The following is a 25272-nucleotide window of genomic DNA, read 5'->3' on the forward strand; positions in this document are numbered from 1 at the left end:
CAGCCCAATGCTGGACCCAGCCTGCCCTCACCCCACTTAATGGACCAGATTTCCCACACGCACCCCTACACCCCCTCACCCCCCAGGAGCAAACAAGGCAACTTGTCACTTGACTCCCTTCCTGATGCACCCAGAGCCCCAATAAAACCTTGTCTGAATTTCCTGTCTGGCCTCTTATCAATGTCTATTGACTGAGGATTCCAAGAACCCTGGTGGGTAACATCCCCTTCCGGCTCTGCACACTCCTAAGTCAACACACTCCTCCCTTTCCTCCCTCCCCGCTCCCTGTGTTCTAGACTCTTCTGTCCTCGGTGCCATCCCCTCCCTGGACTCTGAATCTGTTTTGCCTCCACTGTGGTCTCAGTTTGGTTCACCTACTCACACATCTCAGCATCTCTCAAACTTGGCTGATGCATGACTTTGACTTCAAGGTGGGCATTCACTTTCCTACAGAGCTTCTCCAGATGCTGCAGGCCCCACCCAGACTCCCTCTAAGAGAAATCCTGCCCTTCTCAGCCTGGTCCCAGCTGGAGCCTGGAAAGCCTGCCCTCTGTCCCACACTCTAGATCCCACCCCAAGACCTCTCACCATTGGCCTCCCTCACTTCCCCTGGGCTCGAGTCCAGCAACCCTTTACTCACACACCCAGGCTCAACTCAGTTCGTATTAAATTCTAAAATTATTTCATTGACAATTTTGAAAGGCACTTTCCATTTACAGCTCTTACAACATATTGCCTATATTCCCGTGTTGTACGCTCCATCCTTGAAGCTGTCTTAGGGCTTCTCAGGTGGCACTAATGTTCAGGAATCTGCCTGCCAATGCAGGACACATAGGAGACACGGGATCGATCCCTGGGTAGGGGAGATCGCCTGCAGAAGGAAATGGCAACCCAATCCCAGTATTCTTGCCTGGAAAAGTCCATGGACAGGGGAGCCTGTCTTCCTCCCAGCAGTTGGTACCTCCCCCTCCCCATATTTAAGCTCCTGCCCTCTCACCAGAAACCACTAGTTTCAAAATATCCTTCTGCTGCTTTTTTTGTTATATCCACTACTGGCCAGGAAAGTAGTGTATACAACAATTTTTTTTTTGTTATATCCACTACAAGAAAACAGTATAAAAGTATAAAAACTTTTTTCTTATATCCACTTCATGTACCGTCAAGAAAGTTCTGTATATAGAAACAAAGTGTTACTTTGTGCCACTTTGTTGGATACTGTGCTGTAATCCAACAGCACAGTAAGGAGTAGCCAAAACACAGCCTCTAGGAGATGGAGACTTCCCATATGTCTGTCAGAGCAAGTAAATTCAGGACCTAGACTAAAAGCAACAGAAACACTCACTTTTTCGGCATGGAGACACTGATTTATTTAACCTCCAAGACAGACCATCCACCAAAATGTCCATCAATAAAGAAATAAAGGGTAACTGGTCCATCTATATACTGGAATACACTAAGCCATCAAAAAAACCGAAGGAAAGAAGGCCATTGGCAGCAGCTGAAATGGACCCACAGATGATCATAAGTAAGTGAAAGACAAATATCCTAAGCTATCACTTCTAGATGGAATCTCAACATGGATACAATAAACTTCTTGACAAAACATAAACAGCCTCCCAGACTTAGAAACAGTCCTTATGGTTACCAAAAAATGAAAGTTTGGGGGCAGGGAGAAATTAGGAACATGAAAATAACAGATACACTACTGTTTATAAAATAACCTACAAGGACCCACTGCAAAGCACAAGGAACCCTACTCAACATTCTGTAATGACCTACATGGGGAACGAAACTGAAAAAGAACATATAAGGCATGTGTGAATTATTCAAGTTGCTGTACACCTAAAAAAAAACACCCACCACAGTGTAAACTATCTATATATTCCAATTCAAAATAAGTGGCAAAAATAGAAAGACCAAAAAAAAAAAAAACAAAACAAAACTGAAGAGTCTATTCTGCTCAGGCCTTGGGACCTGGGCTGATGTCACATCCCTGGAGCCTGAGTAGACTTGGGTCCCCAGACTGGACTGTCGTGGAGCTGAGGGTCTGGTGAGGGTGCACCAGGCAATGAGCCCCGCACTGTGACAGACATGAACTTCCTTTTCCCCTCTGTATGAGCCCACAGTCTCCAGATCCAGGCGGGTCCTCCTGCAGCAGAACCAGCCATAGTGCCCCCAAAGGATGGTGGAGCCTCTGGACTGGAAGAATTTTGCAAAGTCCCCTGGGCTCTGCGTCTCCTGGTGGTGGGGTTGGGGTTCCCACCTCCAGCTTCCTTCCTTAGCGTCACCCCACCTGTGGATGACACCCCCTTCTGCAGAGTGGTGTTGCGACTTGGATCTGTCTTGGGAATGGAGGGTAAGGGGGAGGAAGTAAGGAGACACAAGTCTTAAGCATAGCCGCTCTCACTGACAACCCAGAAACAGGACTTGTCCTAAGGCTCTGGTTGCCCAGGTACCCAGAGTTGGGCATGAAGAAATGCTGCCACCTTGTGGCCATTTCCCACAACAACCGCTTGAAAGCCGGGGCTGATGGCTATTCACAAGCCTGCCCTTAAGAAATGCCCTGGGGTAAATCACCGGAAAAGAATTCAAAACAGGGCGGATCTTCAAAAAGCTAATTGCAAGAGGTAAGTTGTACTCACAGTGTAGAAGATAAACAGGGACCTGGAGAGATACTCAACATCACAAATTATAAAGAACTGCAAATCAGTACTCGAATAAGGTTTCACCCTACACTGGTCAGAATGACCATCATCAAAATGTCTATTCTCCCAGTGTTTATTGCAGCACATGGAAGCAACCTAGATGTCCACGGATAAAGAAGTTGTGGTATGTATATACAATGGAATAATAATAAGCTATAAAAAGGAAAAAAGTTGAGTCAGTTCTAGTGAGGTAGCTGAACGTGCTGCTGCTGCTGCTAAGTCGCTTCAGTCATGTCCAAATCTGTGTGACCCCATAGACGGCAGCCCACCAGGCTCCCCCGTCCCTAGGATTCTCCGGGCAAGAACACTGGAGTGGGTTGCCATTTCCTTCTCCAATGCGTGAAAGTGAAAAGTGAAAGTGAAGTCCCTCAGTCGAACCTAGAGCCTGTCATACAGAGTGAAGAGAACAACAAATATTGTATATTAATGATATATATGGAATCTAGAAAAACGGTATTGATGAACCTGTTTTCAGGAAGGAATGCAGACACAGATATAGAGAAGGGACTGGGGGACTAGGGAAGGAAAGAGTGGGGTGGATGGAGAAAATTGCATCGACATAGATACACAGCCGAGTCTCAGACAGACAGCCTGAGAAGGTGCTAGACAGTACAGGGAGCCTGCCTGGCGCTCTGTGATGAGCCAGAGGGTTGGGATGGGGTGGGGGGAGAGTCTCGAGGGATGGGATACATGGATATAACTATAATTATGACTGATTGACATTGTTGCATGGCAGAAACCAACATGACATTGTTAAGCAATTTTCCTCCAATTAAAAAATAAAAAATTTTTAAAAAGATTTTATGCTAAGTCACTTCAGTCATGTCCAACTCTTTGTAACCCCATGGACTACACAGTCCATGGAATTCTCCAGGCCAGAGTACTGGAGTGGGTAACCTTTCCCTTCTGCAGGGGATCTTTGCAAGCCAGGGATCAAACCCACGTCTCCAGCATTGCAGACGGATTCTTTAGTAGCTGAGCCACAAGGAAAGCCCAAGAATACTGGAGTGGGTAGCCTATCTATTCGCCAGTGGATCTTCCTGGACCTAATTAAGCTGAAAAATTTTGCACAACAAAGGAAAACACCGACTAGAGGGCAATGACATATGAATGGGAGAAAATAGGTACAGATCATGTAGGAGTCACTGATATGAGGACCTGACAAAATAAGCAAGGTGGCGTGTGCAACCAAAAGCAGCAGACTCACTGATAGTTTGAATGACTAGTGGTTTCTAGTGTGAGGGCAGGGGCTTCAGTATGGGGGAGGAGGAGTGGGAGGTACAAACTGTTGGAAGGAAGACAGGCTCCCCTGTCCATGGAATTTTCCAGGCAAGAATACTGGGATTGGGTTGCCATTTCCTTCTGCAGGCGATCTCCCCTACCCAGGGATCGATCCCGTGTCTCCTGTGTGTCCTGCATTGGCAGGCGGATTCCTGAACATTAGTGCCACCTGAGAAGCCCTAAGAAAACTTCAAGGATGGAGCATACAACATGGGAATATAGGCAATATGTTGTAAGAGCTGTAAATGGACAGTGCCTTTCAAAATTGTCAATGAAATAACTTACTTTTAGAATTTAAAACAAAAGAAGTGAGTTGAGCCTGGGTGTGTGAGTAAAGGGTCACTGGACTCGAGCCCAGGGGAAGTGAGGGAGGCCAATGATGAGAGGTCTTGGGGTGGGGTCTAGAGTGTGGGACAGAGGGCAGGCTTTCCAGGCTCCAGCTGGGACCAGGCTGAGAAGGGCAGGATTTCTCTTAGAGGGGGTCTAGGTGGGGGCTGCAGCATCTGGAGAAGCTCTGTAGGAAAGCGAATGCCCACCTTGGAAGTCGAAGTCATGCTTCAACCGAGTTTGAGAGATGCTGAGATGTGTGAGTAGGTGAACCAAACTGAGACCAGAGTGGAGGCAAAACAGATCCAGGGTCCAGGGAAGGGATGTCACGAGGACAGAAGCATCTAGAACACAGGGAGCGGGGAGGGAGGAAAAGGAGGAGGGTGTTGACCTAGGAGTGTGCAGAGCCCGAAGGGTATGGTACCCACCAGGGTTCTAGGAATCCTAAGTCAATAGACACTGATAAGAGGCCAGACAGGAAATTCAGACAAGGTTTTATTGGAGCTCTGGCTGCATCAGGAAGGGAGTCAAACAAGTGACAAGTTGCCTTGTCTGCTTCTGGGGGATAAGGAGGTGTCGGGGCGCGTGTGGGAAATCTGGTACATTAAGTGGGGTGAGGGCAGGCTGGGTCCAGCATTGGGCTGGAGGACTGACTGCCAGGTCTGCCCAGCCTCTTGGTGATGCTCTGTGTAGGCATCACGTCCAAGACCCCATCTTTGCTCTCCAGCTCTGAAGGGGTGACTGGAGTTTTGATCTTTTTTCTTTTTTTATCTCGTGCATCGTTTGCCCAAGCTGTTCAGGTATGTAGAAGTATATTGAGTCCCTTGTCGTTTCCTTGTTGTCTGTGGCTCGGGAAGATGTGTGTCCACGCGGAAGCACTGCAGCCCAGGTCCCAGCGTGTCTGAAATCTAGAACCTGGAGAGCGGGGAGGGGCAGAGAATCGAGGATGGGGCAGGCCTAGGACTGTGCAGAGCCCAGCGGAATCTAGAAAAGCCGGGGATGGGGGATGAGTTTAGGGGGCAGGGGGTGGAGAGAGGGGCACTGCCCTGAGGGATGGGAGGGGAAAGTCAGGGTGAGGAATAACTCTGGTGGGGGAGGGGCGGGGCTGCATTCCCAGTTTCCCTCCTTGAGGCAAATAGAGGCCTCAGGTGCATCTGGCACTGTTGGAACCGCCAGCCTCCTGAGGAGCCCCGCCTTGCGAAGCACAGAGCTTCTTGGAGTCCACACCATGGTCCACAAGCTTCCCCTCGGGGTGATCCTTAAACTCCGGGGACTCCTCCGTGGCACAGAGCTTCTCCTTCCCTCTGTTCTGACCCTATTCTGTCCCTTGAAGATTGGCGCCCGGGCCCTGTGCCCCTGACTCCTCTCGCGGCCGCCCGGGTTCCTCTGGCCCCTCTGCTGAGATCAGGAGCCCGTCTGTGCGGGCGCCGCCCCTGCTGCCCACAGGACACCTCCTCAGGGCTCCCCTCCGGAATGTCCCGTTTGGTACCTCGCAGCCTTCCACCCCGCTGGGACTCAGGTCCCTCAGCCCTCCTACCCCCAGGACCCTGTTCTTCTAATTGCTCCTGGCTTCCCTGCAGATCTCCTTGCCAAAACTGGGCCTCTGTGTACTGGGGCCAGATTTCATCTGAGAGAGAGAGTTTTTAAGTGAAATGGAAAAACTAACTTAACTGCTTTGCCACACACGGGGGACCAAGCAGGCTAATGCCCTCAAGACTGTGTCCTGGGACTTCCGTGGTGGTCCAGTGGTTTAGAGTCCACCTTGAAATGCAGTGGACGTGGGTTTGATTCCTGGTGGGGAATCTAAGATCTCACAGCCCAGGAGCAGCTGAGCCCTCGCCCCACAGCTGGTGAGGCTTTGCGCTACAAGCAAGATCCCATCAGAGGTAGGGGCTATCCCGCATCTGCAAATGAGAACCAAGGCAGCCAAATAAATAGATAAATAAAATAAAATATTAAAATAAATAAAAGGCCGTGTGTCTGGTGGAGGGTTTTGAGGAGTCTTATAGTGTTCAAGGAGCAGATCCTGATCAACTCGAGGACGCTCTTCTCTTGGGTCCGTGATGAGGTCTCGGGGGGCAGCACAATCACCCTTGTGGTTCCAGCCGGTCTCAGGTCTTCCTGCTTGTGGGCGGCATCGTTCACTTCTTCCATCTGGCAGAGGTTTCAGATTCTGTAAAAGGGGTCAAAGGTCCTGGCTCTGAATATTATCGATAGCCCTTGAGGCAGAACTAACAGTCCATGAGTTTGTTTAATTGCTATGATATTATTATTTTGACTTCTTTGACAGTTTCCTTTATTTCTGCATTTTCTCACTTCTATGAGTAAAGGCATTCTTGACTAAAGTTGTTGTTCATAGAAGAAAGGCAGGTGCACATGGGTGGGGATCTACAAAGGCCTCCTAAGTTCCTTCTGGGCTACAATTCCAAGGGGAGTCAACCTATCTGATTTGAGGAAAGGACACAAGAGCTGGAAATAATCTCAAGTACCAAGCTTTGTTAGCATCAACAGTTTGTGTTAAGGAAATATTATTTGTCTCTTTGATCACCTTGTCCTAGCCCCCGGACAAACATTTGCAAAATATGAAAGCATATTACAATGAGAATAATGATTAAGGATTTGCGATATTTTTCAAAAGGGTCCTCTTATTTTAGAGGACAACAAGCAAGATGAGTTTTCGCGTGTTTCCATCTGATAAATATGCGGTGTCCCAGTGGTCCTTGCTGTGAGGCTAGAGCTTGAATGGCCTCACTCACAATTAGTGTTGCAACTAGAGAAAGCCCGCACTAGCAATGAAGAGCCTGCGTGCTACGTCAAAGACCAGCCTCCAAGAATGAGTAAATAAGTAAATCATAAAACCACATGTACAAAAAAGAGTCTCAGACTGAATTCCAGAAGACAAGGAACCAACACCATTCTAACCTCAGGAAGTCCAGGCCCAAATCCTGTCATTTGATTTTGCTTGCCGATTTCTCTCTTCATAAGGGCCCCCAAATATGAAGATTATTGCAAATGTCAGGAGACAGTCATTTTTATTTACCTGATAAGGCTGCTCAGAGTTAAGCATCTCTAACTTCTGGGGAAACCAAACGAGAGAAAAGTAACATTTTCGTTTTACTCACAGAGGGCATTTATTCAATTGCTGTCAATCATTAGTAGCTTGAGGGGAAGGGCTGGGCTTTATCTAGAAAGCTAACGCATCAATGATATTTCAGAGCAAAAAAAAAAAAATAATAATAATAACCCATAAACTTTAAAACTATATTTACAAGTTGACTCAGTATTTCATCTTTTGTTAAATACTTTTATAATAGCAGCAGGTTTTTTAAATTGGGATTTTAAAATATCTTATCCAGTTAGCTGCCTGGTATAATGTAAACTGATCAGACATCACTGCTTGTCAGAATGCTCTCTCCTATGAATCTTGTTGGAGATGAAGACCTTTTGCAAAACCATCAGAGTACAATAACTATGTGTGACTGACTTAAAGACTGAAAGATATAGTGATACAACTGAGCAGAATGTAATGGGTTAAGAAACTTGGTTACAATAACCAGATTTATGACTTGGTAGTAAAACTTGGCATGCCCTGGTATGTCCTAATTATGACATTGGGACCTACCAGGTTTGTAGGAATTTCTTTTTTTTTTTTTTTTTTAGCAAATCTCTATTAATAATATCCATCCCAGTATAATCTGAGAAGGCTTCTCATTCACTTGATAATGCTTCCCATGGTGTTTAACATACCAGTGATGCTAGTTAATCTAATATTCCCCTCTGAGATGCCTCACAGTTCCTCTGGAACACTCGGAGTTAGCTAGAGAAAGAGACTTACCATCTGTTCTCCAAGGCAGCTCATATTCCAGGAAAATTGTGTTCTGTTAACAGAGAGAGAAAACCAAATTCCAGAATTGTTGCAGCTTACTATTAATAATAAAAGTCATTTACTCAATTAACTTATATTTAATCTTCATCAATCCTGAAATGTACGCAATTCTTGCTAAAGTCACATCATGAGAAAGCTGGGCTGGAAGAAGCAGAAGCTGGAATCAAGATTGCCGGGAGAAATATCAATAACCTCAGATATGCAGATGACACCACCCTTATGGCAGAAAGTGAAGAAAAACTAAAGAGCCTCTTGATGAAAGTGAAAGAAGAGAGTGAAAAAGTTGGCTTAAAACTCAACATTCAGAAAACTAAGATCATGACATCAGGTCCCATCACTTCATGGCAAATAGGTGGTGAAACAGTGGAAACAGTGGCTGACTTTATTTTTGGGGGGGCTCCAGAATCACTGCAGATGGTGACTGCAGCCATGAAATTAAAAGATGCTTACCCCTTGGAAGGAAAGTTATGACCAACCTAGACAGCATATTAAAAAGCAGAGACATTACTTTGCCAACAGAGGTCCGTCTAGTCAAGCCTATGGTTTTTCCAGTGGTCATGTATGGATGTGAGAGTTGGACTGTGAAGAAGGCTGAGTGCCGAAGAATTGGTGCTTTTGAACTGTGGTGTTGGAGAAGACTCTTGAGAGTCCCTTGGACTGCAAGGAGATCCAACCAGTCCATCCTAAAGGAGACCAGTCCTGGGTGTTCATTGGAGGGACTGATGCTGAGGCTGAAACTTCCATTTATTTTTAGTAGATATTGAATCATATCACAGTAGCACAATCCCTTAAAACCGAAAATCAAGAAATAGGCAATTTAATTTTTTTATCAACAGTATATTTTATAACGTATAAGACATGCATATCTTAGGGCACAGTTTTTCTTTTTGTCATACGAGATATATACTTAATAAATTCAAAAATGTTTAGTGTTTTTTCATAAAAGGAAAGGTAAGTAAACATAGACTTGTTCAGAACTCAATGTTTCACTGTTTTCTCTAAAATTGATTTACATTTTCAATGAATTCTCATCATTAAATTTAATTTAACAAAACTATAATGGTTTAAATTCCTGAGCGTCCAAAATACAAAGTGTAATTCTTTTCAAGAGCTTACCTAAAAGCTTATACACCATTTATCTCAGTTATTTATGACAGTTATCAGTGTGAGTGAACTTTCTTGCTGACAACTTTTGCCACAGGTATGACCTAGTGACTAGCGGTAGAACTAAGTACAGAAAAGAATGTTGGTGTCTCGTGTCTCCAGTAATCAGACACAGTTAACAAGCTAAACTGATGTCAGTACCACACAGAGACTTAATACTGGACATTTGCCAGATTTTGTGACTCAGAAATACTCCATTTGTAAGTGCTTATTGTACTTTGAGTCAATGGAATAGAGCTCATTTAGAAGTTAACCTCAGGAATGTTTTCTAAAGACAAAGACACACACGGAGACATACACACGAGCAGAGATCTGTTTCATCATTTTACTTTTCATGAATCAGGCACTGCAATTAAACTTGTCAGTTGATGAAAAACAGAGAGAACCGTCAAATGTTCACACTTGAGGCCAAAGGCTTCTTTTTCTTTCCTCCTTCCACCCGTCTCCCGGCTCGGTTTCAGTTCTTCGAAATAAGCCAAGGCTGAAACGCAGGCAATGTGGGCTGTGTTTGTATTAATACTTAGGGACATGGTGAGGCTTAACATCAACTTTTCTCCTAAGAATATCTTTGTTCTCTCAGGGTGAGTGTTCTAGAAAACTAAAGTGTGTCATCAAGCCACTCTCTCCATCTGCACATGCAAAAAGAACCAGTTCTGAAATTTCAAGAGTTTCATCTCAACCATTTTCCCCAAAGTCTAAAGAATATTGTGACTACATACTGTTAAATTCTTTTGTCCTTATTGATAGGTTTAAACGTGTAGGTTGACCAGTCATCTAAAATGTGTCCTACGAGGTTATCAGAGGGAATCAAAGGAGCATTTCCCATTTTTGATCAGACACCTATGAGCCAAATGCAAACCAGACCTCATTAGCTGGTGGAAACCTTATATGAGGGGGAAGACACCAGAAAGCATAAAGCTCAGAGTGGCTGTTTCCAATTCCCGCCAAGTCCATGACCTTAGTCCTTAGACCTCACAGGTGGGATTTCCAACATGAAAACTAATCAGACAGGCACTCAGTTTTCCCCAGATGGAAACAAATGTTCCTCAGATGGACATGTTGAAGGAGCCTTGGATACACAGCGGGGGACTCACCCAGATGCTGGTCGAGATGTCTCGATGTCCCAGACGTTGTCTTTCTCCTTCCTCAAAATAATTCCTTGGGGCAGCAAAATTCAAGCTGGTATGGGCTGGAAGAAGACAGGAACATCCTTGAGGCGAAGGTGGCCTCCCCACCCTCTAGGGCGGCCCTTCCTCTTCCCTCCTCTACCGCCTTGGTGTCCCCACTGCCTGCTTGGTGGACCGAGTATGACTGGGGCTCAGCCTTCTTGACACGGGTCCTCGGGGATCAGGCCTCTGAAGGAATCTTCCCAGCGTTCCAACCTTCTGGAAAGAGGCTGCGTGGAGGAAAAATCTAGAGAGTGTGATGGAGCCAGGGGACACCCAGGGGGGGTTACCCCTAAGCCAACCCCACACGGGACTCCAAATTTGTTACCCAAATTCGGCCTCTGCACACCAAGGCAGAGTGGAGTCTGTAAGAAAGAAGTTTGGGTGAAGTAGAAAGAAAGAGCTTTACTGCTTTGCTAGGAAAAATGGGCCACATTGGCCTAGTGCCCCCAGAGCCGTGAGTGCCAGCCTGGAGTGGGTATGTGGAGTCTTTAGTGTTTATGGAGCCCTGGCTGGTGTTGAGGCAGTGGGGAGGCCGCAGCATCAACCTTCTTGTTCCAGCCAGTCTGGGGTCTACCTGCTGTGGACAGCAGTTCACTTGTTCAGCCTGGTGGGGGTTTCGGTAACTGCAAAATAGCTCACACATAAGGCACAGAACATTACCAAGAGACCTTGAGGAAGAAAAGTCCTTGACTTTGTGTGATGGCTCCAGTATTATTATTTTGTCTTGTTTGACATTTTCCCCTTCAGGATTTTCTCACTGCTCTGATGAAATTTATTCTTTGTTTTCCCCCATCCTCGCCAGAACGCATGAGGGATCTTTGTTCCCCGACCTGGATCCTACCTTCAGCCCATGAATTTGACTGGTGGAGTCTTAGCCACCAGACCACCATGGAAGCCCCTAAATGGATTATTTGGTGAAAGATTTCCTACAGACAAAAGGCTGGTGGAGGACTTGACTGGGGTTTCTTCTGGGAAAGCCTCAGTGGGTCCTGCTTGGTTACAATCTGGCCCTTCCCTGGTCTGCCCCTGCCTGGCGTCTCAGCCCTCCAGGAGAAGGAAGTCGGCACAGAAACAGGCAGGAGGCCACAGGAGAGTTCAGATGCTCTTTATTTCTTTAGGGAGAAGTGTACACGTTGTCAGGGTGGCTGAGCGGTAAAGAATATGCCTGCAGTGCAGCACATGACGGGCACTTGAGTCTGGTCTCTGGATGCGTAAGATCCCCTGGAGTAGGAAATGGCACGCCACTACAGTATTTTTGCCTGGAAACCCCATGGGCATTGGAGCCTGGGGGGCCACAGTCCAAAGGGTCGCAAAGAACCACTGAACAGGCACACAGGCAGGAAGGTAACATTCGTGCGGTGCCGGTAACAGCAAACTTTCGGTTTCTATATTTGTCCTGGTTCTTACAGTGGAGGAACCAATACAGGAAGGCAAGCTGGTAATCTTTGTCTCCTGAACACTGTTACCATCATATCAGTGATGTCTCTCCAGGTTCAAATCAGTCTTGTTGGTTAGGCAGGCACATTTGGAATGTGTAAATCATAAATCTTGATCACAAAGATCCCACAAAAATAAATCTTTTAACATAAAAAGGTGTAAGATTTCGCAAAAATAGCATAGATACTGAAGGGGTAGATAAATAGAGATTAAACCGTAAAGACTTCAGGTCGTTTGTGACCAAACATTGCCTTAAATATATACAAGGTCTTCTTCTGTAAAGAACTCAGGCCCAGCTGGTTCCATGCCACGGAACCTATCTTTTGTAGGGCCCATCCCACCAAACATTTGACTAGGTGTTTAAGCAGCCATTTGAAGGGCGTCCGGGCCTGCTCCATTCTATATAATTGTAATTTATCTTCTACAAATTTACTTATTTTCTCTGTGAGAACATCAGCAAGTGTATTTTGAAGAGTTTCCATTAGCTCGGTCTTGGTGAAAGAAATCAATGTCTCCATGCCAAAACACTGAGCTTCTCTGAGTGTGTCTGTTCCCCTTAGTCCAAGTCCTCTATTTATTTGCTCTCAAATCCTGCACTTTTTATCAGACAAACTAGGCTACTTTTGTAGCTCTTTTTAGCAGGCAAAAAAAAGGCTCTAAAGGGCAGCTGGAAATCCCCACTTCAGCAAGTCCCCAGTTCAGGAAGTCCTCAGTTAGAGTGCATTTCTCACTGTGCTCTTAAATATGTTCACCAAGATTTAAATGTTCAACCATCTGTTGAGTGTTACTACAACTACCCTAGCTTTACTTCCCTGTGACTCATTGTGGTCACTGTGACTCATTGTGGTCCTTGTCCTAAGGGTGTTTATTGCAGACGTAAGTTTAGAGCCTCATATGTGCCTCCTCTTGTCTCTTGTCTGTCATAGGCCTTTTTTAGTCCCTGTGTTACTTCTTGTGCCCAGTCTCATTTTCTCTTCATTGTCCTGCCAGGAGTTTGCTTTAATGCAACCATCTCTGACTTTGTTCATTCTTTCTAATACATATTAATGAGACACTGAGTAATTTGATTTGGCTTTTCTTTCTTTTTTCCCTTAAAGTGTTCTTCTTTTCCCCCTATTCTTCTTCTTCTTTTTTTTTTAATTGTGTCTGAGTACAGTATTCTTGCCTGGAGAATTTCATGGACAGAGGAGCCTGGTGGGCTACAGTCCATGGGGTCACAAACAGTCCAACATGACTTAGAGACAAAATGAACAAAAACACTATAGACACGTTTTACTCTTTAGAATGGAAAATTATATTAATCAACAAACAATTTAGAGAGTAGTTCTGATAAGGAGATGTCAGTTGTCAGACTTAAATGAAAAACTTTCAACCTCTTAGTTTCTTATATAGGGATTAAGGAGAATAACTTTATTCCTTTGGGATTTTACTTATAATGGTTTCTAAATTTCTTCCAAAATTATGGCATATTACAGTGCATCTTACTGGTCTTTTATTTTTTTTCCTATTATGCATTTTACTGGTCTTTATGATTCATAAATACCGTCTCCAAAATTTTTGGGTGGCTACTGTTTTATAGTTAGCTTTACAGAAAATCATATGGCTGGTCTGTTCTCTTCAGAAATTCATAATAGGGATGGCTTTTCTTCCTCCAGCTGTTTGCTTTTCTATCAGTTCTATTCAGTCACTCAGTCGTGTCTGACTCTGCGACCCCTGGATTGCAGCACACCAGGCCTCCCTGTCCATCACCAACTCCCAGAGCTTGCTCAAACTCATGTCCATCGAGTCAGTGATGCCATCCAAACGTCTCATCCTCTGTCATCCCCTTCTCCTCCTGCCCTCAATCTTTCCCATAATCAGGGTCTTTTCCAATGAGTTAGTTCTTCACATCAGGTGGCCAAAGTATTACAGCTTCAGCTTCAGCATCAGTCCCTCTGATGAATATTCTGGGTTGATTTCCTTTAGGATTGACTGATTTTGATCTCTTGGCTGTTCAAGGGACTCTCAAGAGTCTTCTCTAACACCACAGTTGAAAAGCATCAATTCTTCAGCGCTCAGCTTTCTTTATGGTCCAACTCTCACATCCATACGTGACTACTGGAAAAACCATAGCTTTGACTAGATGGACCTTTGTCTGCGTAATGTCTCTGCTTTTTAATATGCTGTCTACGTTTGTCATAGCTTTTCTTCCAAAGAGCTGCTGCTGCGGCTGCTGCTAAGTCGCTTCAGTCGTGTTCGACTCTGTGCAACCCCATAGATGGCAGCCCACCAGGCTCCCCTGTCCCTGGGATTCTCCAAAGAGCAAGCATCTTTTAATATCATGAGTTTTCTCTAGACTTGGAGAAAAAAATATTAAGAAAAAATAATCAGAGATCTAGGCAGTGATTTTCTATCGGATGCATAGCTATGGAAGTGACTTCATTAAGACAGAAAATATTGAACACATATGATTATGTCAGTGATTATGTCATATGATTATGTCAGGTGTTATCATAGAGGTGACAGTGACTGGAATGCATGTGTGTGTGTGTGTGTGTATACTTATAAGCACACAGTAAATTTAGAGGAAGATAGATGAAAATTTGGAATTATTTCTTTAAAAAAAATTCTTGTAAATCGTGCCGCTACTTAAATATTCAAGGAATTCAAAAAATTAGGTAGTTATCATAAAGTGTTCCTTCTCATTTGTTCTACTGCAACTGGCAACAAAAGAGAGAATATTAAGCCTTCAGTTCAGTTCAGTTCAGTTCAGTCGCTCAGTCGTGTCCGACTCTTTGCGACCCCACTGTGATTCAATGAATACTTGTATGCCTCTCTCCCAAAAAATTTTTAAAGTTGAGGTAGTATCAGACTTAATAAATATGTGTAAATAATTTTTATTAGTATTCTCATTTTAATGAAAAGTGAAAGTCGCTCAGTCCTGTCTGACTCTTTGCGACCCCATATAGTCTATGGAATTCTCCAGGCCAAAATACTGGAGTGGATAGCCTTTCGCTTCTCCAGGGGATCTTCCCGACCCATGGATCTAACCCAGGTCTCCTGCATTGTAGGCAGATTCTTTACCAGTTGAGCCACAAGGGAAGCCCAAGAATATTGGAGTGGGTAGCCTGTCCCTTCTCCAGTGGATCTTCCTGACTCAGGAATTGAACCGGGGTCTCCTGCATTGCAGGTGGATTCTCTACCAACTGAGCTATGAGGGATGCCTATTTTAATGGAGGTACTGTTCATCTGGTGCAATCCATTCTTCTCTTTCTCATCCTTTTAAAATTGCATATATAAGATGTATGTTTTGTTCTGATGCATTGAATGCTGTTTTAAACATTTTTAGTGTGTGTATATGAGCTAATGTTTGATTTGTTTCTGTGTAGCATGATTGAAGATAATAATGGGAAAATCCACATTTTTTTCGTCCTTTGGAAATGTGTATTCTAACAGTTTTTAAGAATATGCATTTATTTTGTATATAATAAATTAGCTTTGTATATGAAAATGGGTTTGAATCAAATAAAAAACGATGTTACTTTCTTCAGCTCAAAAAAATAAAGAAGTAAGAAAAATAACAAAAATTTAAAGGACAAAGAAAATAAAGGTCAAAGGAAAACATTCAGTGTCTGTGAAAATGCCCTAAAGAATCAACGTCAGGGATAGTTCTGTAAGGGCAAACTTCGGCCAGGATGATAAAGAGACAATGAGACTGGTCACGATAAGCAGTGCTAGGAACAAAAAGGGAAACGATGACAGACAACAGAATAGGAGGGTATTGTGAGCATGTTTATTGCAAGTACTTGTCAAGGAAGATATGAAGTCACACCAACAAATGTGAACTGAAGGCAAACTGAGTCACAAAAAAACAAAAGTAGGGCAGGTGTTTCTGAACTTCAAAAGTTAATGCTAAGCCTCATCGGACGCACAGAAGATAAAGCTGACCATCAACTTTTCTCCTAAGAATATTTTTGTTCTCTCAGGGTCAGTGTTCTTAAAAAAAAAAAGTGTGTTTCAAGCCTCCTTTCTCTAATAGCACATGGAAAAAGAGCCACTTTTGCAATTTCAAAGGAGTTTCACCCACAAAAGAGATGAGGTTCTTCTTTTTACGGAATCTCACTTTAAACAGAATATTTTTAAAAATGTATTTAAAGAATACGCCAAACCTTGTTTGACAGAGGTGCTTTACAATTTCTCAAGGCACTAAAACATGTTCATTTGGACATTGCAAAATGGGAACAGATGAACTCATCTGCAATACAGAAAGAGTTACAGATGTGAAAAACAAATCTTATGGTTACAAAAGGGAGGTGGGGAAGGAGAAAGTAATGGGAAGATTGGGGCCGACAAGTGCACACTACTGTATATAAAATAGATAATGAATAAGGACCTGCTGTATAGCACAAGGAACTCTATTCCATGCTGCATAATCAGCTATGTGGGAAAAGAATCTCAAAAGAGTGTATATATGTAAAACTGATTCCCTTTACTTTACCCCTCAAACTAAGACAAACTTGTAAATCAACAGTACTCAAATACAATTAAAAAAAAAAAAAAGAAGAAGAATAGGGGGAAAAGAAGAACACTTTAAGGGAAAAAAGAAAGAAAAGCCAAATCAAATTACTCAGTGTCTCATTAATATGTATTAGAAAGAATGAACAAAGTCAGAGATGGTTGCATTAAAGCAAACTCCTGGCAGGACAATGAAGAGAAAATGAGACTGGGCACAAGAAGTAACACAGGGACTAAAAAAGGCCTATGACAGACAAGAGACAAGAGGAGGCACATATGAGGCTCTAAACTTACGTCTGCAATAAACACCCTTAGGGCAAGGACCACAATGAGTCACAGTGACCACAATGAGTCACAGGGAAGTAAAGCTAGGGTAGTTGTAGTAACACTCAACAGATGGTTGAACATTTAAATCTTGGTGAACATATTTAAGAGCACAGTGAGAAATGCACTCTAACTGAGGACTTCCTGAACTGGGGACTTGCTGAAGTGGGGATTTCCAGCTGCCCTTTAGAGCCTTTTTTTTGCCTGCTAAAAAGAGCTACAAAAGTAGCCTAGTTTGTCTGATAAAAAGTGCAGGATTTGAGAGCAAATAAATAGAGGACTTGGACTAAGGGGAACAGACACACTCAGAGAAGCTCAGTGTTTTGGCATGGAGACATTGATTTCTTTCACCAAGACCGAGCTAATGGAAACTCTTCAAAATACACTTGCTGATGTTCTCACAGAGAAAATAAGTAAATTTGTAGAAGATAAATTACAATTATATAGAATGGAGCAGGCCCGGACGCCCTTCAAACGGCTGCTTAAACACCTAGTCAAATGTTTGGTGGGATGGGCCCTACAAAAGATAGGTTCCGTGGCATGGAACCAGCTGGGCCTGAGTTCTTTACAGAAGAAGACCTTGTATATATTTAAGGCAATGTTTGGTCACAAACGACCTGAAGTCTTTACGGTTTAATCTCTATTTATCTACCACTTCAGTATCTATGCTATTTTTGCGAAATCTTACACGTTTTTATGTTAAAAGATTTATTTTTGTGGGATCTTTGTGATCAAGATTTATGATTTACACATTCCAAATGTGCCTGCCTAACCAACAAGACTGATTTGAACCTGGAGAGACATCACTGATATGATGGTAACAGTGTTCAGGAGACAAAGATTACCAGCTTGCCTTCCTGTATTGGTTCCTCCACTGTAAGAACCAGGACAAATATAGAAACCGAAAGTTTGCTGTTACCGGCACCGCACGAATGTTACCTTCCTGCCTGTGTGCCTGTTCAGTGGTTCTTTGCGACCCTTTGGACTGTGGCCCCCCAGGCTCCAATGCCCATGGGGTTTCCAGGCAAAAATACTGTAGTGGCGTGCCATTTCCTACTCCAGGGGATCTTACGCATCCAGAGACCAGACTCAAGTGCCCGTCATGTGCTGCACTGCAGGCATATTCTTTACCGCTCAGCCACCCTGACAACGTGTACACTTCTCCCTAAAGAAATAAAGAGCATCTGAACTCTCCTGTGGCCTCCTGCCTGTTTCTGTGCCGACTTCCTTCTCCTGGAGGGCTGAGACGCCAGGCAGGGGCAGACCAGGGAAGGGCCAGATTGTAACCAAGCAGGACCCACTGAGGCTTTCCCAGAAGAAACCCCAGTCAAGTCCTCCACCAGCCTTTTGTCTGTAGGAAATCTTTCACCAAATAATCCATTTAGGGGCTTCCATGGTGGTCTGGTGGCTAAGACTCCACCAGTCAAATTCATGGGCTGAAGGTAGGATCCAGGTCGGGGAACAAAGATCCCTCATGCGTTCTGGCGAGGATGGGGGAAAACAAAGAATAAATTTCATCAGAGCAGTGAGAAAATCCTGAAGGGGAAAATGTCAAACAAGACAAAATAATAATACTGGAGCCATCACACAAAGTCAAGGACTTTTCTTCCTCAAGGTCTCTTGGTAATGTTCTGTGCCTTATGTGTGAGCTATTTTGCAGTTACCGAAACCCCCACCAGGCTGAACAAGTGAACTGCTGTCCACAGCAGGTAGACCCCAGACTGGCTGGAACAAGAAGGTTGATGCTGCGGCCTCCCCACTGCCTCAACACCAGCCAGGGCTCCATAAACACTAAAGACTCCACATACCCACTCCAGGCTGGCACTCACGGCTCTGGGGGCACTAGGCCAATGTGGCCCATTTTTCCTAGCAAAGCAGTAAAGCTCTTTCTTTCTACTTCACCCAAACTTCTTTCTTACAGACTCCACTCTGCCTTGGTGTGCAGAGGCCGAATTTGGGTAACAAATTTGGAGTCCCGTGTGGGGTTGGCTTAGGGGTAACCCCCTGGGTGTCCCCTGGCTCCATCACACTCTCTAGATTTTTCCTCCACGCAGCCTCTTTCCAGAAGGTTGGAACGCTGGGAAGATTCCTTCAGAGGCCTGATCCCCGAGGACCCGTGTCAAGAAGGCTGAGCCCCAGTCATACTCGGTCCACCAAGCAGGCAGTGGGGACACCAAGGCGGTAGAGGAGGGAAGAGGAAGGGCCGCCCTAGAGGGTGGGGAGGCCACCTTCGCCTCAAGGATGTTCCTGTCTTCTTCCAGCCCATACCAGCTTGAATTTTGCTGCCCCAAGGAATTATTTTGAGGAAGGAGAAAGACAACGTCTGGGACATCGAGACATCTCGACCAGCATCTGGGTGAGTCCCCCGCTGTGTATCCAAGGCTCCTTCAACATGTCCATCTGAGGAACATTTGTTTCCATCTGGGGAACAGTGAGTGTTTGTCTGGTTAGCTTTCATGTTGGAAATCCCACCTGTGAGATCTAAGGACTAAGGTCATGGACTTGGCGGGTATTGGAAACAGCCACTCTGAGCTTTATGCTTTCTGGTGTCTTCCCCCTCATATAAGGTTTCCACCAGCTAATGAGGTCTGGTTTGCATTTGGCTCATAGGTGTCTGATCAAAAATGGGAAATGCTCCTTTGATTCCCTCTGATAACCTCGTAGGACACATTTTAGATGACTGGTCAACCTACATACACGTTTAAACCTATCAATAAGGACAAAAGAATTTAACACTATGTAGTCACAATATTCTTTAGACTTTGGGGAAAATGGTTGAGATGAAACTCTTGAAATTTCAGAACTGGTTCTTTTTGCATGTGCAGATGGAGAGAGTGGCTTGATGACACACTTTAGTTTTCTAGAACACTCACCCTGAGAGAACAAAGATATTCTTAGGAGAAAAGTTGATGTTAAGCCTCACCATGTCCCTAAGTATTAATACAAACACAGCCCACATTGCCTGCGTTTCAGCCTTGGCTTATTTCGAAGAACTGAAACCGAGCCGGGAGACGGGTGGAAGGAGGAAAGAAAAAGAAGCCTTTGGCCTCAAGTGTGAACATTTGACGGTTCTCTCTGTTTTTCATCAACTGACAAGTTTAATTGCAGTGCCTGATTCATGAAAAGTAAATGATGAAACAGATCTCTGCTCGTGTGTATGTCTCCGTGTGTGTCTTTGTCTTTAGAAAACATTCCTGAGGTTAACTTCTAAATGAGCTCTATTCCATTGACTCAAAGTACAATAAGCACTTACAAATGGAGTATTTCTGAGTCACAAAATCTGGCAAATGTCCAGTATTAAGTCTCTGTGTGGTACTGACATCAGTTTAGCTTGTTAACTGTGTCTGATTACTGGAGACACGAGACACCAACATTCTTTTCTGTACTTAGTTCTACCGCTAGTCACTAGGTCATACCTGTGGCAAAAGTTGTCAGCAAGAAAGTTCACTCACACTGATAACTGTCATAAATAACTGAGATAAATGGTGTATAAGCTTTTAGGTAAGCTCTTGAAAAGAATTACACTTTGTATTTTGGACGCTCAGGAATTTAAACCATTATAGTTTTGTTAAATTAAATTTAATGATGAGAATTCATTGAAAATGTAAATCAATTTTAGAGAAAACAGTGAAACATTGAGTTCTGAACAAGTCTATGTTTACTTACCTTTCCTTTTATGAAAAAACACTAAACATTTTTGAATTTATTAAGTATATATCTCGTATGACAAAAAGAAAAACTGTGCCCTAAGATATGCATGTCTTATACGTTATAAAATATACTGTTGGTAAAAAAATTAAATTGCCTATTTCTTGATTTTCGGTTTTAAGGGATTGTGCTAATGTGATATGATTCAATATCTACTAAAAATAAATGGAAGTTTCAGCCTCAGCATCAGTCCCTCCAATGAACACCCAGGACTGGTCTCCTTTAGGATGGACTGGTTGGATCTCCTTGCAGTCCAAGGGACTCTCAAGAGTCTTCTCCAACACCACAGTTCAAAAGCATCAATTCTTCGGCGCTCAGCCTTCTTCACAGTCCAACTCTCACATCCATACATGACCACTGGAAAAACCATAGGCTTGACTAGACGGACCTCTGTTGGCAAAGTAATGTCTCTGCTTTTTAATATGCTGTCTAGGTTGGTCATAACTTTCCTTCCAAGGGGTAAGCATCTTTTAATTTCATGGCTGCAGTCACCATCTGCAGTGATTCTGGAGCCCCCCAAAAAATAAAGTCAGCCACTGTTTCCACTGTTTCACCACCTATTTGCCATGAAGTGATGGGACCTGATGTCATGATCTTAGTTTTCTGAATGTTGAGTTTTAAGCCAACTTTTTCACTCTCTTCTTTCACTTTCATCAAGAGGCTCTTTAGTTTTTCTTCACTTTCTGCCATAAGGGTGGTGTCATCTGCATATCTGAGGTTATTGATATTTCTCCCGGCAATCTTGATTCCAGCTTCTGCTTCTTCCAGCCCAGCTTTCTCATGATGTGACTTTAGCAAGAATTGCGTACATTTCAGGATTGATGAAGATTAAATATAAGTTAATTGAGTAAATGACTTTTATTATTAATAGTAAGCTGCAACAATTCTGGAATTTGGTTTTCTCTCTCTGTTAACAGAACACAATTTTCCTGGAATATGAGCTGCCTTGGAGAACAGATGGTAAGTCTCTTTCTCTAGCTAACTCCGAGTGTTCCAGAGGAACTGTGAGGCATCTCAGAGGGAAATATTAGATTAACTAGCATCACTGGTATGTTAAACACCATGGGAAGCATTATCAAGTGAATGAGAAGCCTTCTCAGATTATACTGGGATGGATATTATTAATAGAGATTTGCTAAAAAAAAAAAAAAAAGAAATTCCTACAAACCTGGTAGGTCCCAATGTCATAATTAGGACATACCAGGGCATGCCAAGTTTTACTACCAAGTCATAAATCTGGTTATTGTAACCAAGTTTCTTAACCCATTACATTCTGCTCAGTTGTATCACTATATCTTTCAGTCTTTAAGTCAGTTACACATAGTTATTGTACTCTGATGGTTTTGCAAAAGGTCTTCATCTCCAACAAGATTCATAGGAGAGAGCATTTTGACAAGCAGTGATGTCTGGTCAGTTTACATTATACCAGGCAGCTAACTGGATAAGATATTTTAAAATCCCAATTTAAAAAACCTGCTGCTATTATAAAAGTATTTAACAAAAGATGAAATACTGAGTCAACTTGTAAATATAGTTTTAAAGTTTATGGGTTATTATTATTATTTTTTTGCTCTGAAATATCATTGATCCGTTAGCTTTCTAGATAAAGCCCAGCCCTTCCCCTCAAGCTACTAATGATTGACAGCAATTGAATAAATGCCCTCTGTGAGTAAAATGAAAATATGTTACTTTTCTCTCGTTTGGTTTCCCCAGAAGTTAGAGATGCTTAACTCTGAGCAGCCTTATCAGGTAAATAAAAATGACTGTCTCCTGACATTTGCAATAATCTTCATATTTGGGGGCCCTTATGAAGAGAGAAATCGGCAAGCAAAATCAAATGACAGGATTTGGGCCTGGACTTCCTGAGGTTAGAATGGTGTTGGTTCCTTGTCTTCTGGAATTCAGTCTGAGACTCTTTTTTGTACATGTGGTTTTATGATTTACGTATTTACTCATTCTTGGAGGCTGGTCTTTGACGTAGCACGCAGGCTCTTCATTGCTAGTGCGGGCTTTCTCTAGTTGCAACACTAATTGTGAGTGAGGCCATTCAAGCTCTAGCCTCACAGCAAGGACCACTGGGACACCGCATATTTATCAGATGGAAACACTCGAAAACTCATCTTGCTTGTTGTCCTCTAAAATAAGAGGACCCTTTTGAAAAATATCGCAAATCCTTAATCATTATTCTCATTGTAATATGCTTTCATATTTTGCAAATGTTTGTCCAGGGGCTAGGACAAGGTGATCAAAGAGACAAATAATATTTCCTTAACACAAACTGTTGATGCTAACAAAGCTTGGTACTTGAGATTATTTCCAGCTCTTGTGTCCTTTCCTCAAATCAGATAGGTTGACTCCCCTTGGAATTGTAGCCCAGAAGGAACTTATGAGGCCTTTGTAGATCTCCACCCATGTGCACCTGCCTTTCTTCTATGAACAACAACTTTAGTCAAGAATGCCTTTACTCATAGAAGTGAGAAAATGCAGAAATAAAGGAAACTGTCAAAGAAGTCAAAATAATAATATCATAGCTATTAAACAAACTCATGGACTGTTAGTTCTGCCTCAAGGGCTATCGACAGTATTCAGAGCCAGGACCTTTGACCCCTTTCACAGAATCTGAAACCTCTGCCAGATGGAAGAAGTGAACGATGCCGCCCACAAGCAGGAAGACCTGAGACCGGCTGGAACCACAAGGGTGATTGTGCTGCCCCCCGAGACCTCATCACGGACCCAACAGAACAGCGTCCTCGAGTTGATCAGGATCTGCTCCTTGAACACTATAAGATTCCTCAAAACCCTCCACCAGACACACGGCCTTTTATTTATTTTAATATTTTATTTTATTTATCTATTTATTTGGCTGCCTTGGTTCTCATTTGCAGATGCGGGATAGCCCCTACCTCTGATGGGATCTTGCTTGTAGCGCAAAGCCTCACCAGCTGTGGGGCGAAGGCTCAGCTGCTCCTGGGCTGTGAGATCTTAGATTCCCCACCAGGAATCGAACCCACGTCCACTGCATTTCAAGGTGGACTCTAAACCACTGGACCACCACGGAAGTCCCAGGACACAGTCTTGAGGGCATTAGCCTGCTTGGTCCCCCGTGTGTGGCAAAGCAGTTAAGTTAGTTTTTCCATTTCACTTAAACACTCTCTCTCTCAGATGAAATCTGGCCCCAGTACACAGAGGCCCAGTTTTGGCAAGGAGATCTGCAGGGAAGCCAGGAGCACTTAGAAGAACAGGGTCCTGGGGGTAGGAGGGCTGAGGGACCTGAATCCCAGCGGGGTGGAAGGCTGCGAGGTGCCAAACGGGACATTCCGGAGGGGAGCCCTGAGGAGGTGTCCTGTGGGCAGCAGGGGCGGCGCCCGCACAGACGGGCTCCTGATCTCAGCAGAGGGGCCAGAGGAACCCGGGCGGCCGCGAGAGGAGTCAGGGGCACAGGGCCCGGGCGCCAGTCTTCAAGGGACAGAATAGGGTCAGAACAGAGGGAAGGAGAAGCTCTGTGCCACGGAGGAGTCCCCGGAGTTTAAGGATCACCCCGAGGGGAAGCTTGTGGACCATGGTGTGGACTCCAAGAAGCTCTGTGCTTCGCAAGGCGGGGCTCCTCAGGAGGCTGGCGGTTCCAACAGTGCCAGATGCACCTGAGGCCTCTATTTGCCTCAAGGAGGGAAACTGGGAATGCAGCCCCGCCCCTCCCCCACCAGAGTTATTCCTCACCCTGACTTTCCCCTCCCATCCCTCAGGGCAGTGCCCCTCTCTCCACCCCCTGCCCCCTAAACTCATCCCCCATCCCTGGCTTTTCTAGATTCCGCTGGGCTCTGCACAGTCCTAGGCCTGCCCCATCCTCGATTCTCTGCCCCTCCCCGCTCTCCAGGTTCTAGATTTCAGACACGCTGGGACCTGGGCTGCAGTGCTTCCGCGTGGACACACATCTTCCTGAGCCACAGACAACAAGGAAACGACAAGGGACTCAATATACTTCTACATACCTGAACAGCTTGGGCAAACGATGCACGAGATAAAAAAAGAAAAAAGATCAAAACTCCAGTCACCCCTTCAGAGCTGGAGAGCAAAGATGGGGTCTTGGACGTGATGCCTGCACAGAGCATCACCAAGAGGCTGGGCAGACCTGGCAGTCAGTCCTCCAGCCCAATGCTGGACCCAGCCTGCCCTCACCCCACTTAATGGACCAGATTTCCCACACGCGCCCCGACACCTCCTTATCCCCCAGAAGCAGACAAGGCAACTTGTCACCTGTTTGACTCCCTTCCTGATGCAGCCAGAGCTCCAATAAAACCTTGTCTGAATATCCTGTCTGGCCTCTTATCAGTGTCTATTGACTTAGGATTCCTAGAACCCTGGTGGGTATCATACCCTTCAGGCTCTGCACACTCCTAGGTCAACACCCTCCTCCTTTTCCTCCCTCCCCGCTCCCTGTGTTCTAGATGCTTCTGTCCTCGTGCCATCCCTTCCCTGGACCCTGGATCTGTTTTGCCTCCACTCTGGTCTCAGTTTGGTTCACCTACTCACACATCTCAGCATCTCTCAAACTCGGTTGAAGCATGACTTCGACTTCCAAGGTGGGCATTCGCTTTCCTACAGAGCTTCTCCAGATGCTGCAGCCCCCACCCAGACCCCCTCTAAGAGAAATCCTGCCCTTCTCAGCCTGGTCCCAGCTGGAGCCTGGAAAGCCTGCCCTCTGTCCCACACTCTAGACCCCACCCCAAGACCTCTCACCATTGGCCTCCCTCCTCGGCTCGAGTCTAGCAACCCTTTA

At 44.4% G+C, this 25272-nt stretch overlaps 2 long non-coding RNA genes across 13 annotated transcripts; one reads left to right on the plus strand and one right to left on the minus strand.

Annotated features, from left to right (window-relative positions):
- Positions 1-4795: 4795 nt before the first annotated feature.
- LOC109572850 (uncharacterized) lies at positions 4796-12293 on the minus strand. 5 transcript variants are annotated; one of them, XR_011561570.1, is made up of 7 exons: positions 10458-10851; positions 9693-9844; positions 8708-8986; positions 8149-8191; positions 7354-7389; positions 5985-6486; positions 4796-5228 (listed from the first exon to the last, which is right to left on the minus strand). It is a non-coding gene; the product is annotated as an uncharacterized lncRNA (long non-coding RNA). The 5 variants fall into 5 exon arrangements; XR_011561569.1 differs by lacking the exon at positions 4796-5228 and adding an exon at positions 10858-12293 and having other exon boundaries at positions 6245-6486; positions 10458-10759; XR_011561571.1 differs by lacking the exon at positions 4796-5228 and having other exon boundaries at positions 6245-6486; positions 8650-8986.
- A 4617-nt stretch (positions 12294-16910) lies between these two features.
- On the plus strand, positions 16911-24809 carry LOC109572851 (uncharacterized). Of its 8 annotated transcripts, none has more exons than XR_011561575.1 (6): positions 16911-18745; positions 18842-19143; positions 19761-19912; positions 20618-21455; positions 22209-22244; positions 23112-24809. It is a non-coding gene; the product is annotated as an uncharacterized lncRNA (long non-coding RNA). The 8 variants fall into 8 exon arrangements; XR_011561577.1 differs by lacking the exon at positions 16911-18745 and having other exon boundaries at positions 18752-19143; positions 23112-23618; positions 24370-24809; XR_011561574.1 differs by lacking the exon at positions 16911-18745 and having other exon boundaries at positions 18752-19143; positions 23112-23613; positions 24301-24809.
- Positions 24810-25272: the final 463 nt, after the last annotated feature.

Source organism: Bos indicus, chromosome 18 (assembly GCF_029378745.1).
Source record: "Bos indicus isolate NIAB-ARS_2022 breed Sahiwal x Tharparkar chromosome 18, NIAB-ARS_B.indTharparkar_mat_pri_1.0, whole genome shotgun sequence".
NCBI lineage: Eukaryota > Metazoa > Chordata > Mammalia > Artiodactyla > Bovidae > Bos > Bos indicus.